Here is a 16,110-nt window from a genome sequence, read left to right on the forward strand (position 1 = left end):
AAATTTATTTTTAAATATAAATAAATTTATAAACAATTTTATCCTACTGTATGCTATTTGTTAAAAAATATAATTCGTTTTAAGTTTATAATTAAATATTAATAGCTAAAGAACTCTTACTTAGTTAATTTAAAATAGAATGAATAAACCGTATTACAGAATACTTTAAGAAATACAAATACAACCAAATTTAAATCTTTTATAGAGCGTATGTGAAAGACAGATATGGTATTATTACACTGTTATAAATCTATAAATATTAAGTGCCAAGAAATTTAGAATGTTAAATAAAATTTGTTATGGTAAAGAAAAATTACATTGTGATATAATAAATTTATTAGAATAAAAAGAGTTTGTCTTTTATTTAAATTTTTTTTCATTAATTCATTATTTTATAAAGCATATCAGTTAAATAAAATATACACTTTAAATAGTACCCTCGCACAAATTTGTGGAAGGCTAAGCTGTATGCTATATAATATATATTGTGAAAGAAGAGGATTATTCTTATAAATTATTATTTATTATTCTTATGTAGAGAATACTATACAATGCTATTCAGATGGTATATTTTTCTAATCCAAGTAGTCCCCCATGAAACAAAGGATCACATTTATATATAGGTATTTATAATAATAATATAATAATATTATTATAATATTTATATATTATTTATACATAATAACTGTTAAATAAGATAAATCGACTTTATTGAAGAATAAATACTGAGGATTATAAGATCTAGTATAGAGGTTTTTCAACAAACCGATAGAAAATTTGAGTAAGAGGATAGCACCGACTCAGATCGGTATATGACTCATAAATTTTTAATTAATAAATCAATGTTGGATGGGAATTCTCAACTTAAAAATTTTGTTAGTCCATTTTTTGATGCATTCAGTAAAAAAGTCTTATAATTTTGAGACGTATATATATATATATTACCACTATAAAAAATTCGCATTTAACTTATTGTTTTAGAAATAAAACTGGAGTTTGATGAGAATACGCTTTACAGATATTCTTCCATTTGAGGAGAGAGACTATGTTGTTCAAATATTCTTCCATTCGAGGAGAATATGCTCATCCAATATTATATGCATGAATAAATATCAGAGTGAACATTTTTATAAACTGGTGTTAGTGCTGAATATTGAATAAATAAAAATTTACCAGAGGTTTCAACTTCATTTTATTTTTTAAACTTGAGTAAAGCATTTAAGGTTGAATTAGTTCAGGCGTAAAAAATCGATTGAATGGTTCTACATTATAAAAAACAACATTTTCAGTTATTTGTTCTGAAATAAAAATACTTAGAAACGTAAGAACCTAACATAACATGGTTTCCTAATATAAACATAAAAGAAATCTTATATCAGCTGATATGAACATTGAGTAATTGCATTACATTTCTTTGCGTGCGAAGTATTTAGTGATCGGATTTTCTACGTTTGCTACGTCTATGGCAAGTAATTCAGCGTTTTGATTGAAAAATCATTTCATAATAACGAATTTTATCGTTACTTGTATCAAACAATAGTATATGTGGTTTTACTCTGTTTTTAAAGTAAGAGAAGACTGATTACAGAAATGATCCTGTGAAGTATAGTCTTAAACAATAGTATAATGGTAACACTATTTCATTAGGAAATACTTTGCAAAATTATCAAAATACAGAAACCCAAAAATGTTTTTTTTTACAATTAAAATTGTTTTCACGTACTTAAAAGGTTCTTTGTGGTATTTATTTGGTCTTGCTTCAGTGATATATACCTAACAGAACTACTATTTAACGCATCATATATTAAAGCTATAGACTCGAAATCTTCTTTTCATTACCTTTTTCTTTTATTACTACTTGTTCGTAAGAACTTTGGTTCTCTATGATTTGGCGAGGACAACAGCTTTCGAATGCTGTACAAGCTGTATAAGCTGTAAGAGCAGTAATATGATATTAAAATAATTCAGTGAATTAACATTCAGCCACTTCGCTGAGTTTGTTATGACGTTACAATGTATGAATATGCTTCAGCGAAAAAGGTATTTGAAGCAGTAGTTGGAGGAAGAAGGCGTAGAGGTAGACCGTGTCTCCGGTACAGTGATCAAACTGAGAGAATTCCAACCGGACTTGATGTACGGTTAGCAGTGGCGCCTAGAGAGACATGATGTTTCAGACCGAAACCTGGTAACGGGTGGTTATGACCATATAAGTAATTTAACAATAAAATAATAATTAATAAACTCTTTTTTGTTACAGTCTTTCGATAGATGTATGAAATTTCTAGTCCGTTGTTCGTTGTATTGATTTGTACAGCAGTGATACGAGTATTAATTGATTCCGTTAAGAGCCTCAAAAGCAAATTGAAAATTATGAACGTATTTCAGGCAGTAGTTGGAGGAAGTAGGCGTGGAGGTAGACCGTGTCTCCGGTGGTATGATCAAATTTAGGGAGCTTTAACCAGACCTGATGTAGAAAACTGGAGAAGGCACGCACGCAGCAGAAGCGTCTGAAAAGACATGCTGCGTCAGGCTGATATTCGGTAACGGGTTGTTATGGTCAAGTAAGTAAGTAAGTAATATAATAATATAATTTTAATTAGAAAACTCTTTCATGTGAAAAAATTTAGATTGGAGTATGAAGTCTCTAATTCATTGTCCGTTGTATTGATTTGTGCAGTAGATTCCACTTACAGCCACAAAAGCCAATTGATGATGTGAGAATTCATAATGCCTTGACTACACTAGAGAGGTATACTAGAGAGTATATCTGAAATGCTTATTATAAAGGCATTTGAAGCAGTAGTTGGAGGAAGTACGCGTGGAGGTAGACCGTGTCTCCGGTGGTGTGATTAAATTTAGGTAGCTCTAACCAGACTTGATGTAGAAAACTGGAGAAGGCACGCACGCAGCAGAAGCGTCTGAAAAGACCTGCTGCATCAGCCAGATTCGGTAATGGATGTTATGGCCTAGTAAATAAGTAAATATAAAGTAAGTAATATAATAATATAATAATGATTAAAAAAACTCTTTCATGTGAAAAATTTAGTTTGGAATATGAAGTCTCTAATCCATTGTCCATTGTATTGATTTGTGTAGTAGATTTCACTTACAGCCTCAAAAGCCAATTGATGATGTGATAGTTCATAATGCCTTCACTACAGTAGAGAGATATAGTAGAGAGTATATCACACAAATTCTTATTTATAAATTTTGAAATGTAAATTTATTTTAGTGAATATTAAAGTGGCTTTTTGAATTGTTGAAACTCTGTCAACCATGAAATTTGTTTGCAACATTTTGTAGTAAAGTTTTTAAAATGTCACAAACAAAATGACAGCAACAAACTTTTGCTGTCACTGCTGTTAAATAATTTGCTGCAATGTACGAGTAATGTAACTTTGGTCAATTATTTGCATCACGGCAATTTGGTTTTGTTCAAAGGGAAATCTAACGCAAATTACACAAATGAAAAATTATTATTTCCATTGTTGTGCTGAGCAAATCATTTTCAGAAAATGCGAAATAAATACTTTTCATTTTCATTTTCATATTTTATTTTCAATGCTTTTTAATAAACTTAACACATTGCTTTTGTAGGAAAATTGAATGGAAAAATGGAAAATCAAAAATGAATAATTCATTTTCTTAACAAAATTATTGTGAAACCGAAAATTCATGAAGATTCCTGGTTAAATGTTTTTATTATGGAAAGTTGATTTGAATAAATGAGTTTTAAGTTGAGTTGCGTTGAGTTGAGTTGATTTTGAAAATAAATTATGAAATGTTGGCAATTAAAATCATTGTGCCGAAGTTTTAGATTTTGATATTTTTCATTTGCATACCAAAATAACAAAGTTTTGTTGAAAATTTCACTAAAAACTACACATTTGTATGAAGGAATGTTTTAAACAAAAATTTCATTTCAACATTTAACTATTTTGGTTTGAATTTCTATAATAAAATAAATAATTTCTTTAATAGAATAAATTTAACATTTTTTTCAAAATTAAAATAAATAATTTTAATTATGATTTAGAAATAATATATAATTTATAATGTTATTTTTTAATATTAAAAATAATATTTTGCCCATTTTAGCAGGCAGTGCTGATTCAAAATAAAAGATACTCTACCCATGCGAAGGTGAAGACTTGCACATTCCTTTCCTTTAAGAAACTATTGGTAAAATTGATAAACATATATGAACAAATATATTTCTTTTATTAGATTTATTATCAATAAGTTTAGTATGTATGTTGATCCTTTTTTCGAGTCAGCGCTACTGGGCACTTTTACTGTTTGATAGCTGGGGGTACTACAGGGTCCCACCCTTCTCATTGACAAATTTATGTATTTCCTATAAGCTTCATGATTATTCAGTGATTGATCTAAAATCTGCGTACTTTAAATGAAATGTTTTAATGGATTACGTGAGGCTGGCCCATAAACCAATAAAAATTATCGGATATTTAGCACTCTTGGTAAGCTAGAACAAGGTATGTCAAAATGTTTATAATTAATTGAAATATAACTAACTTTTAACTCTTCTTTAGTCATTTTTTAAACTTAATGAATAATGTTAAAGAGTTAGTATGGTATGTTATCCTATTTGGTAGTTTCGGGTTAGGCTAAGGCCCCTGTGCACTGCGACAAGTTTGATCTATTGTGCACCCCTTTGTATTTAGATATTTAGTATCTCGAGGAATTGAATTAGCTCCTTCGGAGGAAGTTTTCGAAGGTCTTCATCCCCTATTTTGTATATACCTAAAATTTTGTTAAGAAGAAGATATAACTAAATTATAATATATATTTTTTTTTAGATTTAAAAAAAAACGGGTTTGGAACTTGTCACCACGTTACTGCATCCTTTAAGGATTATTGTGACATACATACTTTAGTTCCATAGACAAGTAGCAGTTAAGAATGCCTTTATGTTCTTTGGAGAAATGTTGCCTAAATGTTCCGTTATAACAAAGTCTGCAGCTAACGTTTCTAGTTTCTTTGTAGGTCCGATAGATGCTTTATAACTCCGCAATACCCAGTGATAAATCCTCTGACAAGTCGAATGCCACTTGTGTTCATTATTATAATATAATAACTTATTTTCATCTTTTTTAGCTTAAAAAAAAAACTAAAAATATTGTGTTGTCCACGATATTGTGTTGGATGATCTAAAAATTAAAATATGTGAGATGGCAGAGATGACAAACATATCATATGAATATTTTACATGAATATTGGAGTATGAAAAAGCTTTCGCAAAGTTGGGTGGTACGTTTGCTCACAATTGACCAAAAACAACAAACTCATATCTTGGATGACTTGATGAATTGTATTATTTAAAAAGTATTCAAATATGGAAAGATCGTTGGACTCGGTATGTTGAGATAAAGGGGAATATATTGAAGCATAAAATATTATTTTCTAAAAAAATTCGTTTTTATTACCTAGGCCAGGTATTTATCAATCCATCTAGTAACTTTTTAAATTTGATGGTTTCTAATTTCTTCAATAAGTTTTTTAATCAATTTAATTATAGTAAATAATAATATTAGTGATAAAATATGATCGTGTTTGTTATTTAAAGAATAATTCATCAACTTTAATCAAATTTTTGTGTAGAGGAAGAATCCAATAAAATTTATATTAGATTAAAATTTCAATTTTCAACCCAATTACATTTGAAATAAAGAACAACTTCCTCATATTTCTGTGCCATCTCCTCAAATGAATTGTTATAATAAATTTCAGTACACAAAAGAGATGAAGTAATGTGAAAATACAAATGAAAACAAGCTATAAAAATACATTTTCGCAACAAATTTTTAACTGCAATTCCACAAGAACACAAAACACCACTTCTCCCCTAAACGCGCTGTGCAAATGCACTTCATAAATTCAAAAACTGCAAAACAAACAAAATAATTTTTTAAGAAAATTTGGGAAAATAAATAAATTGTGAAATTCTGTTCTTGATATAAAGAAAATCCAACTTATCTTCACAAATTTTGCGGAGTAATTCCAAAATTATTGCAACTAAAATGCCGCAGCAACAGTTTTCCTGGGTTCCATCCACTCTCTGGAAGAAATCCTTGCGGCAGAGGCAAATACTTAAAGGAACTTTTCAATGCGAATGCGAAGAATTTCGAGAAGTCTTAACTTTCACATAAATTTATAAACTGATAAAAGGAAAATACGAGGAAGTATACGGAAATGTGTGAATCGAAATAAATTTAATGTTTGGCAATCATAATAATTTCGTATTTAGCGGTAATAAATTTTTCCAGCATAGTTTTAAATTTAAAATAGTATCCGAAACGGAAGTGAAAATAGAAAATTGGGTATAAGATATCAAAGCATATATTCAGAAAGGGTTTTTAATAGAAATCATACTGTACTTGTATCAAGGAATTGCTTTTAAAATTATTTTCAATGGAGACCCCGTGGTAGACACGCAATACTGATTTACACATAAAACCAGGAGTTTCTATAGTTAAACAATATAGAAGATGTAGACCAATTCCATTACTTAATAAAAATATAAATATGAGCAACCTAATATATAATTGGGAAATAGAGTGGTCAATTCTAAAGTGTGAGGGAAAATGTCAGAGAAGATTACGATATATGAACATCTAAAGCTACCGATAGTTGAAGAATACAAATGAGATGGAACAGTTCGTATATTTAATATAAATAAAAATATAGGAAAACGAAACCTCAAATATCTAAGACAGTTGCTTTGACCAATTTGAGAAGGAAAATATTACAGAAGATTTTGATATACAAGTACCTAAAGGTTCCGATGGCTAAAGAATATAGAAGAAATACATCAATTAAAATATTTAATAAAAATTTAAATATTGACTTTCTTCGACAATATTAAAAGCTAATCCGAAACGTAGAAGGAAGACATCAAAGATACGATACTTATGGTATATGAGCATCTAAAATGTTCGATAGTACAACAATAGAAAAGAGTAAAAAGTCAGAGTTCCAGTAATACTGACCCTATAAATAAAACAAACACTAATAACCCAAATAATATTAGCTAAAGTAAAATGATATGTTCTTAAGATTTCTTCTTAACAAATTGATTAGATTATATGTGGTGATTCATGTAAACTGTCACTGAGTTCTTCCTGTGCTGAACTTTTTAATAAAAGGTGGGAAGACTCAACAATATGCATACATCTGTATGCAATTTGGCTACGCTCCAATAAAAGGAGATCAAAGTCTCTCATTAAGATACCCCGTAGAGATATCAGCCTTGTAGTATGTGTACTTACAGGTTATTGTGTTTTAGATAACCATGCTATATGAATAAATCTCCCTTTCAATCATAATTGCAATAACAATTCCAAAGAGGACGATGAAAATGCCTCCCATGTGCTTTGTTTTTGTTTAGCACAAGGGCAGGGCGGTCTTATCACTTTGAAAACTTTCTTTTTCGAGGATCTTGGTGAACTGCAAGACATTACCCTTAATAGCATTATACGCTTTGGTAAAGGTTCTAAGTGGTTTTAACTCATAAGTTTATAATTAAACGGTAATACAATGGACCTATAGGCTTAAGTAGATCTCTTAGGGTCGCCGGTATAACTTATCTATCTATATGTGGTCATAGATAATTAATATTTATTTATAAAAATAATAACTCTTCAAAAAGCCCAGATGGGTATAAATAAAGTATAAACAATTTTTAACTATATCATTTTGTTAGGGATTTTTTACATGTACACGTCCAGATATGTTTATTTGTATGCATTTTTGGGTGTTGACACTATCTAAAAGTAAGATTTATATGCTATCCAAAAATATAGGTTAACAGCGTAATGAATGAGCAACAAAATAAGTCTATAAAAGTACTGTCGTTTGGTAATTTTTAAAATAATTACTGTTAAATGCACTAAAAAAATAATTGTTCGACCTTGGTTTTGGCTACACTTTATAGGTCAAGTCAAATCAATCTGAAACTACCTGGAAATTTAATAGGTCTCTCAAATACTACTGAAGATATTTGCCTTAGATGAACATTCTAACATATCATCTTTTCGAGCCATAGCTAATAAAGTGACAATATAACGCGCATAATAACGTAATTAAAGATATATATTAATTATATTTCTAATATAATATTATTAGAAATATTTAATATTATTAAACATTTTGACTTATTATGATAAAATTTTTGTATAGTAGATTGACTAAAATACTAAACAGATCGGATATTACGGTCATTGACTTACAATGCGGAACTGCTCATATAATAGAAAAAAAAACTACTTCTCCTTAAACATATTACAAATAATATTTACAAATAATTTGGAGACCAGAATCCTGATAATGAGTAATTATGATCAGCTAACTTTTGAATTAAAGGTACTAGGGAATTTATTCTCAGTTAGAATAATGAAATTACATAGTATTGTCAAGTACTGGTGCAATGTCAAAATCTAGTAAAGACTACTAAATATATGGAACTATCATGCGTTTAAATAAATTCTCCATAATAATGAATTCATTTGTAATAAACATAAAAGGGCTCGCCAAGTAAATGCTCACCTATAAATGAAATTAAAAACTATGTGTTCAAATTAAAAAATTGGAAAAAGAGGATGTTGATTGCAGGACTGGCTAATGGAATTCGTTACAAAGTGGCACAGAAATCGAAAATGTTGGTCGTAAAATGTGACTTCGAACAGAATGCAATTTTCAGATTTGTAAACTTGACTGGTTGCGGAGCCATAAAAACGAAATTGCTCTAATAATAATTTGTACGGCAGGACTAATTAAATTCTCATAGTTGTAATTCACTTGTTATCTGTAAAATAATTGCCTTAATTTATTTAACATAATGAAAAAAAAGCATTTCTAGAAATGACAAATGGGAAGAATACTAAATTAATAATCTATGATAAAAATATTTTAGCTATGCGAGGTAATGTATCCTGTTATAATTAATTTTTTATTTTCTTTTCAGCAATAAATAAATTTGTATTGGTATGTATTATATATATAAATTATATATATATACTAGATAACCCGACAAACGTTGTTTTGCCTTATAAATTATTTCTAGTTTCTAGATAAATTCTAATGTAGACAAAAAGTAACTTACTTATTATAAGTGTGTAAGTATGTGGTATATGCATGAAATATTATTTTAAGTTATTATAGTTTATTTATTAAATTATTAATTTAAAATCAATAGATTTTATGATACCAAGTTCCCTGGCAACAACTGTTGTATCTTCAAATTTAAATTGTCTTGGATTGACTGTAAATAATAATAATGATAATGGGCCAGTAACATTAACCAACAACAGTCGAAGATAAAAGTACTCAGTGTGTCTTGGATTAACTATAAATAAGCGTTTGATTTAAATAAATTGAGACATGCATCAACTGGTGAAACTTGCTTGCGGGGCATCCATTTTTTTGTTTAAGGCCATGTGAAATAGCGTGGTACTTGTGAATAGAGTAATGTTTTTGCAAAGGCACCAAAATCATCCGTACTATTAAACAATTCAAAAAATGCAGTGAGTGCAGATTTAGGTGGATTTGTACCACGATCAATCACTGTCTCGTTCGTGAAAAATACACGCTGACCATTTTCAAGATGGACGGCTACCTGAACAGCTGCTGGATCCCGTTCATGAATTAGAAAGCCGAAGATACGCCAAGCAGCTTCATTGGAGGTGATGTACCGACCAATTTGGTAGAGCGTAATTTCACCGTTTTTGTTCATTGGAGGAGCATTTACATTAGTATTTTCTACTCTAAACACAGCCATACCACCGCCTTTATGGACATACTTATATATTTGATGCTCTTCACAGAACTGCAAAACTCAACATTAATATAAGCATTGTATGTCTTGCTTAGCAGAGGCGAATACGTTACCACCCGCCATTGTCCCCCATTATCGGGATTTCTTCGACGATATATTGGATATCCGTCGGTATTTGTTATAGTATCATTAGTGAAATCTTTAGAAAAATTTTTAGTACATTTTCCATCTGCCATGCAAGCCGAAGACGAAGAACGAAGTCGATGTAAATGCTCGATGTACTTGTTGGCGTAGTTACATAAAATATTAAGAAAAAATTTTTCTTTTTCAAAAATATAAACAAAATTTATGTCAAAAAAATAAAAAATTTTTTGTTAAGCACTAAGGATATTTTTACTGGGTAGGGACTCCCTAATCACTTTAGCGGTATGAAAAATAGATAGTAGCCGATTCTCAGACCTACTGAATACGCATATAAAATTTGGTAAAAATCGGTAAAGCCGTTTCGGAGGAGTACGGTAACTAACATTGTGACATGGAAATTTTATTTATAAGACCGCAAACAGACATCGTTTGGCCTTGCGACTTATTGATGGTCTTTGCAAATGCCAATCTAATAGGAAATTGAACGCGTTTGAATTAAATTGGCATGTCTGTGAGAATCATTGGAATTCGTGGCAATAAAACTTTTTCGTTTCGGAACTTGCCATTCAAAATGGTGGCTTCGATAATGTTTTTCATCAATTTTTTAATTACCAATCGCGTACTATTGCATAGCAGTGGTGGGTTCAAATTCCGAAGTAAAATAATCGGTGATCCAACTTTCAGTCGTAAAATGTGTGGTGGCATGCCTGGCAAATCCAGTGAGTTTAAAAACTCTGCTAGATAGTTTACAACTTCGTTGGTATCACAAACTGTATCGATCGATTTGTATGATATTAAGTCGCCTGGCAATGTCTGTTTTATCTTGAAGTTTAATTCATCAACGTCCACGTTTTTTTTGCTGCTAATGGCTCTTTCTGCCAGCCACCCATGATTTATGTATTGTATGTGTACATCTGGAAATACGCGGTCAATGAGAGCATTTTGGGAATCAACGATAGTGCAGAAATTAAGGGGCAGTTTTATGAATTCAGTATTTTCATAGACAACAACTTTTCATATCATAGCAAGTTTCTTTTTCAAAAATATAAAAAAATGTATGTCAAAAAAATAAAAAAATTTTTGTTAAAGCAATAAAGATATTTTTGCTGGATAGGGACATCCTAATCACTTTAGCGGTATGAAAAATAGATAGTAGCCGATTCCCAGACCTACTGAATACGCATATAAAATTTGGTAAAAATCGGTAAAGCCGTTTCGGAGGAGTACGGTAACTAACATTTTGACAATGTTAATTTTATATATAAGATATACTGAAAAGAGTAATTAATTTTTATTAAAACAGTACTTGTATTGAATGTGATATAATGGTAAACAGAATATATCTATTTCGTATGAAACATAACATAGAAATGAAGTATTGGACTAACAGGTGGGATGAAAAACATTTGATCTGGTATATATCAGATCGTATTTTGTGATAGCTTGGAGCAATAATTTTTATTAAAACAGTACTTGGATTGAATATGATACAATGATAAACAGAATATATCTATTTCGTATTAAACATAACATAGGAATGAAGTATTGGACTAACAGCTGGGATGAAAAACATTTGATCTGGTATATATCAGATCGTATTGTATGATTCCTTCCTAATATTTTAAAAATTTTGTCGTGCTGCTCATTCATGGGAGCCTTATCTGTTAAGTATTATCCTGATGTTGATGAATAGATAGTTTTCGTTAAAAGTTAGGTCTGGAAATCTGGGGAAAACATACAATTTGGTCGATATTATAATCAAGTTATGACGTCTTGTGTTCTTTCACACTTTATTATTTGCATTTGAGACCAATTTTCAAAGATTTTTAAATTTTTATCACATCTTGACATAATTTGGTTTGTTGATGAATTTTGTCTTTTCAATGTTATCGGTAAACATATCACAGTATACATCCATATATATACCATAGTCTTTTTTGTTGATTTTAGTTATTTTTTTGACAGTATCTTTTGATATTGCAGGTTTGTTTGTATAATTTCACAATAAAAACTTTAGTGGGGATACATTAAATTCTGGTGATCAATTAAGATTCCAGAATTCCAGATGTGTTGTTCCATCGTTTCTGTTAAAATTACATATCTTCCGTATCCATATCTTTAACGGATTGTAATGTTCGGTTATTATTACTGTATTTGCAATTATTTGATCAAAATTTATGTAATTGCAATGGTTTTCGACAGTTACTCCTGGATTTTTTATACCACAGATGCAACTTACCCCAGATGTTAACATGCTTACCAAGTAAAACTGATGAAAAATTTGATGGGAAAAATAGACATTAGTGTTATTATTATCATTATGTTTGTGGAATTTACACTGCAATTTATAGATGGGGCACAATTTTCTTCTATATTACATAGTTTTATTTCTTTATAAAACATGGATCGCCAACCTAGTTATTTTTTTCGTTTATAATGAGTTCCGGGCAAAATCCTAGTAAGTATTTCGAGGTGTCACTAACTTTCCGACAAAACTACAAATTCCCAGCTTTGTAAGGGAGAAGTCTTTACTTAGTTCTATATAATCCTTAAACTGTTTTAGGTTTAAAGTCTCAATAAGCGATTTGGATTGTGATAGTCTTTCTTTGTTTCTTCCCTTCTTTCTGAATCAATAAAAAGCAATTACTTTTTTGTTTCTTATTTTTATTTTATTTCAATTTTTTTTTATTTTGTTTTTATTTTTCGGATCCACATGCAGCTTTTAGAAAGTAACTTCATATAATTTTGGTATGTTCAGCGGTTGTTAAACGATAAATGTTTTAAAAACGTAACCTTAAAATTAACCGAGGAATTCTTTGGATGACTTTTTCTTTTGACTAGAAATAGTAAAGAAAAAGCATTGTTAGTTTAAAAATACATTATATTTTATTTTTATAATAAGTAAAATAAGATTCCAAATATATTTTAGGATTCAGATTGTAAAGGGGTTTTTGTAGTAGAAATTGGTATATTCTTCTATCATATTATTGCTTTTGTAAGTAGCTTAAGTTTTGGTATCATTAAAAATCCACCATGTTATGCATTTCTAGATACTGTCGACTGAGTCTATCTGTAAAGATTTTGACTACTTTTATTAAAAATAAGCTTAGGTGTAGAGTAAAAGAGTGTAAGCTAATAGGACTGAATAGAGTTTTAGGATTCAAACGAAAACGTTATCTATTATTTTTAATTGTTGGCAATAGAGTACATGTGGTATTATGTACTTTAGTTTTAATTCGAGCTCCGGGTTTGAAATACGAAACAGTGGTATTTTCGTTTACGAAAATAGTGTATATAAACTGACACAGTAAACACAGTGGTAGACTAATATTAAATTCTTTCACTTATATTATTTTCGATATTAAAAAATCATTAGAGATCAGCCTGAACTAAAAGATGTGAGTATGTTTATTCTGAACTCAAACATCTTGCGTTCTAGTAAATAAAGTGTGTCTTGACTTAAAAGGATGTAAAAAATTTGAATAGTTTTGTGATCCATAAACATGTTGATGGACTGATTAAAAATACTTTCACTTAAGCTGTTTTCAATATTAAAAAATTTTTTTTTTATATCTACCTAAACTGTAGGATGTATGTAAATTCAATCTGAACTCTAGCATTCTAGTAAATATAGTAAATCATTATTCGATTAACTAATTTTGATACTTTAATATAAACCAAACTCATTTATAATAATATAAAACAAAGAACTCTGTATGGGTGTACAACTATATTTAAGTTAAAAAGAGGAATGTTTTCTATATCCTGTAACAGAAAGGGTAATAAAAAAAATTGACATTATTTATAAGAGTCTTAAGGAAAAGTGCGCTTAAAATTGCATTTATAGTTGCATTTTTCACACATTCACATGATAACACATGGACATGCCTGTATGCACCGCCATTGCAAAAAGGATGCGCATACAAGGAGAAGTTTCCGTTGTTTAAGGTTGTACTCCTTGTCTTTGGACATAAGAGCTTGTATGCAACGTTTAAGTTTTTATTTATATATCCTTTTTCTCTTTTATTTTTAGCTGTTTTCCTTTAAACTGAAGAGGTTGTAACCATGCAATTTATTGCGTCTACAATTCAAAATGTCAGAAAACGCATTCTTAACATTATCTCTTGTGAAAATAATCGCGGTACCTTGTGAAAAATAATATTTTGGTTTCTCTAATGTTGTATTTACACTATTTTTGTTGTTAATGTTTTTGTGGAAATAATGTATTAACAAAAGTAAGAAAACAAAATAAAAAAAAGTGTTTCATAAATTTAGCAAAGCATTTACACTATGGTGTTAGGTAAGCTATTAGGGCCCTTAGATGTTTAAAATGTAAAGGACTTCTTAATTGCCGCAATTAAAATGAAAATATTTTACTTTGTGCTTAACCTTAGAAAGTTTTTCAGAAGGGAACAAAAAGCTAAAACGTTTTTACATTAGAAAATTAAAAATAAATCAAATAATAAATGTTTTTTTTAAGAAATTGTATATTAAGTGTTGAAAGAAATAACCCTAGTATTAAAGAATTAAAGGATTATCTATTTCGAGGTCCTAATAAAACTGTCATCAAGGCATTGTATGTCTAATTTAAGGTTTGTCATTTAAAATTTCTAGTAAGCACCCTTAGAGCTAATTTTTAAAATTTCTAGAGCTACACCCTTAAGAGTTCGAGAATGTCGGTATTTTCTTCAAGAACTAGCTAGACGTGTCTATGTTCAACACATATGGGTATTTGGACACATAGATATTTTGGGGAAAAATGCAGAATAATTGAGCTTACCAAGGCAGATTCTCTGTTTTCTGACATTCATTTCTCGGCAAATCATTTGCAACAGTTAAGCCTGCAATTAAACGAAACTTTTTGAGTTTGGTTAAAAAAACTTAGGCAGATGAAAATTCCTATTACAACGCAGGATCGATTTGGTTCAAACCCGGAAAGAAACGTACTTCTTAGCTGCTTGAACTAAAACGGATCTTACTTAGGACTGGAGTATCTGTGATGATAGGTAGAAGATAGGTAGAAGATATGCTAAGAGATTGTCTGGGTTTATTGTCATTACTGGATCTACCCGTAATAACATTTTCGAAGTTGTCGCTTTGCGGATGAGAAGAAACTTGTACAGCCACTCATTTGTTGTTGTCTAGCATTAGTTGGGAGCAGATCCAAAATCTTTGAGGCCATTTACTTACAGACATGACAGAGCTATTATTCTGCCAAATGACAGTTTGGCTAATTTTAAAGACTTATCAGGTTGCTTTTTCACTTAAATGAGGGACTCATACCTTATAGCATTGCCTGTGTGCGGAGCACTGGGGTCGTTTTGGAAATGTTTCCGGTCTGCATATAAAAAACGCTAATCCATGGTATCACAACGGGTCACTATTTGAGCTTAAGTGAACTTTACTTCTACCTAACCAAACCCTATAATAAAAAAAATATAGATAGCTTAATAATCTCTGAAAAGTTTAAATTGTAAAAATTTCCCTCAAAAATGTTGACTATTTTTCGTATAGTCCACTTCAGGGATGAAGCTTGACTTTTCTTTGGTTGATATATCAACAACCAAATATTTTTCATGCAGGGAACTTAAAATCCTCAAGTAGTTGTAAATAGACAATTGAATTCGTAAACCGACCATGTCATTTAAGAAAAGTATCTAATAATAAATGGTTGAAGGTGTGTTAATTCCGTGTTTTTCTGAAAATTATGAGAATGTGACACAAACTATCAATTTAGATTGCTACAGCTACAAGATTATCATTTTTCTTTGGCATGAAATTGAAGATATGGAAGTGGAAGATATGTGGATTCAACAGAACGGTGCTATAAGCTATAAAACATCTCGTATTTAGTACTGTTGCATAAGATTTAAGCAACCAAGACTATATGATTATCAAAGGATCGTGGTCATGTGGATATACCTCAAACTCTCGCATGTTTTAAAAATAAACATCCGTTAAATAACGGCGAACTATTGTCATTTATGTATCGACAAGTAGTTGAAAATTACTTCAAGGGGTTTTAGCGTTACAAGATGTCCACGGAAGCGTATTTATGAGATGTATATCACACTTGAATCACATGAATTAATTAATTTTTTAAATTAAAATTACATTAAATTATCAATCATAAGTATTATTATTAGGTTAACTTTCAGAATTAAAAATTGGTT

The 16,110-nt window shown here is 29.9% G+C and overlaps 1 pseudogene; it reads right to left on the reverse strand.

Moving 5' to 3' along the window:
- Positions 1 to 1,540: 1,540 nt before the first annotated feature.
- Positions 1,541 to 1,613, reverse strand: LOC119686573 (annotated as a pseudogene).
- Positions 1,614 to 16,110: the final 14,497 nt, after the last annotated feature.

Source organism: Teleopsis dalmanni, chromosome 2 (assembly GCF_002237135.1).
Source record: "Teleopsis dalmanni isolate 2A chromosome 2, ASM223713v2, whole genome shotgun sequence".
Taxonomy (NCBI): domain Eukaryota; kingdom Metazoa; phylum Arthropoda; class Insecta; order Diptera; family Diopsidae; genus Teleopsis; species Teleopsis dalmanni.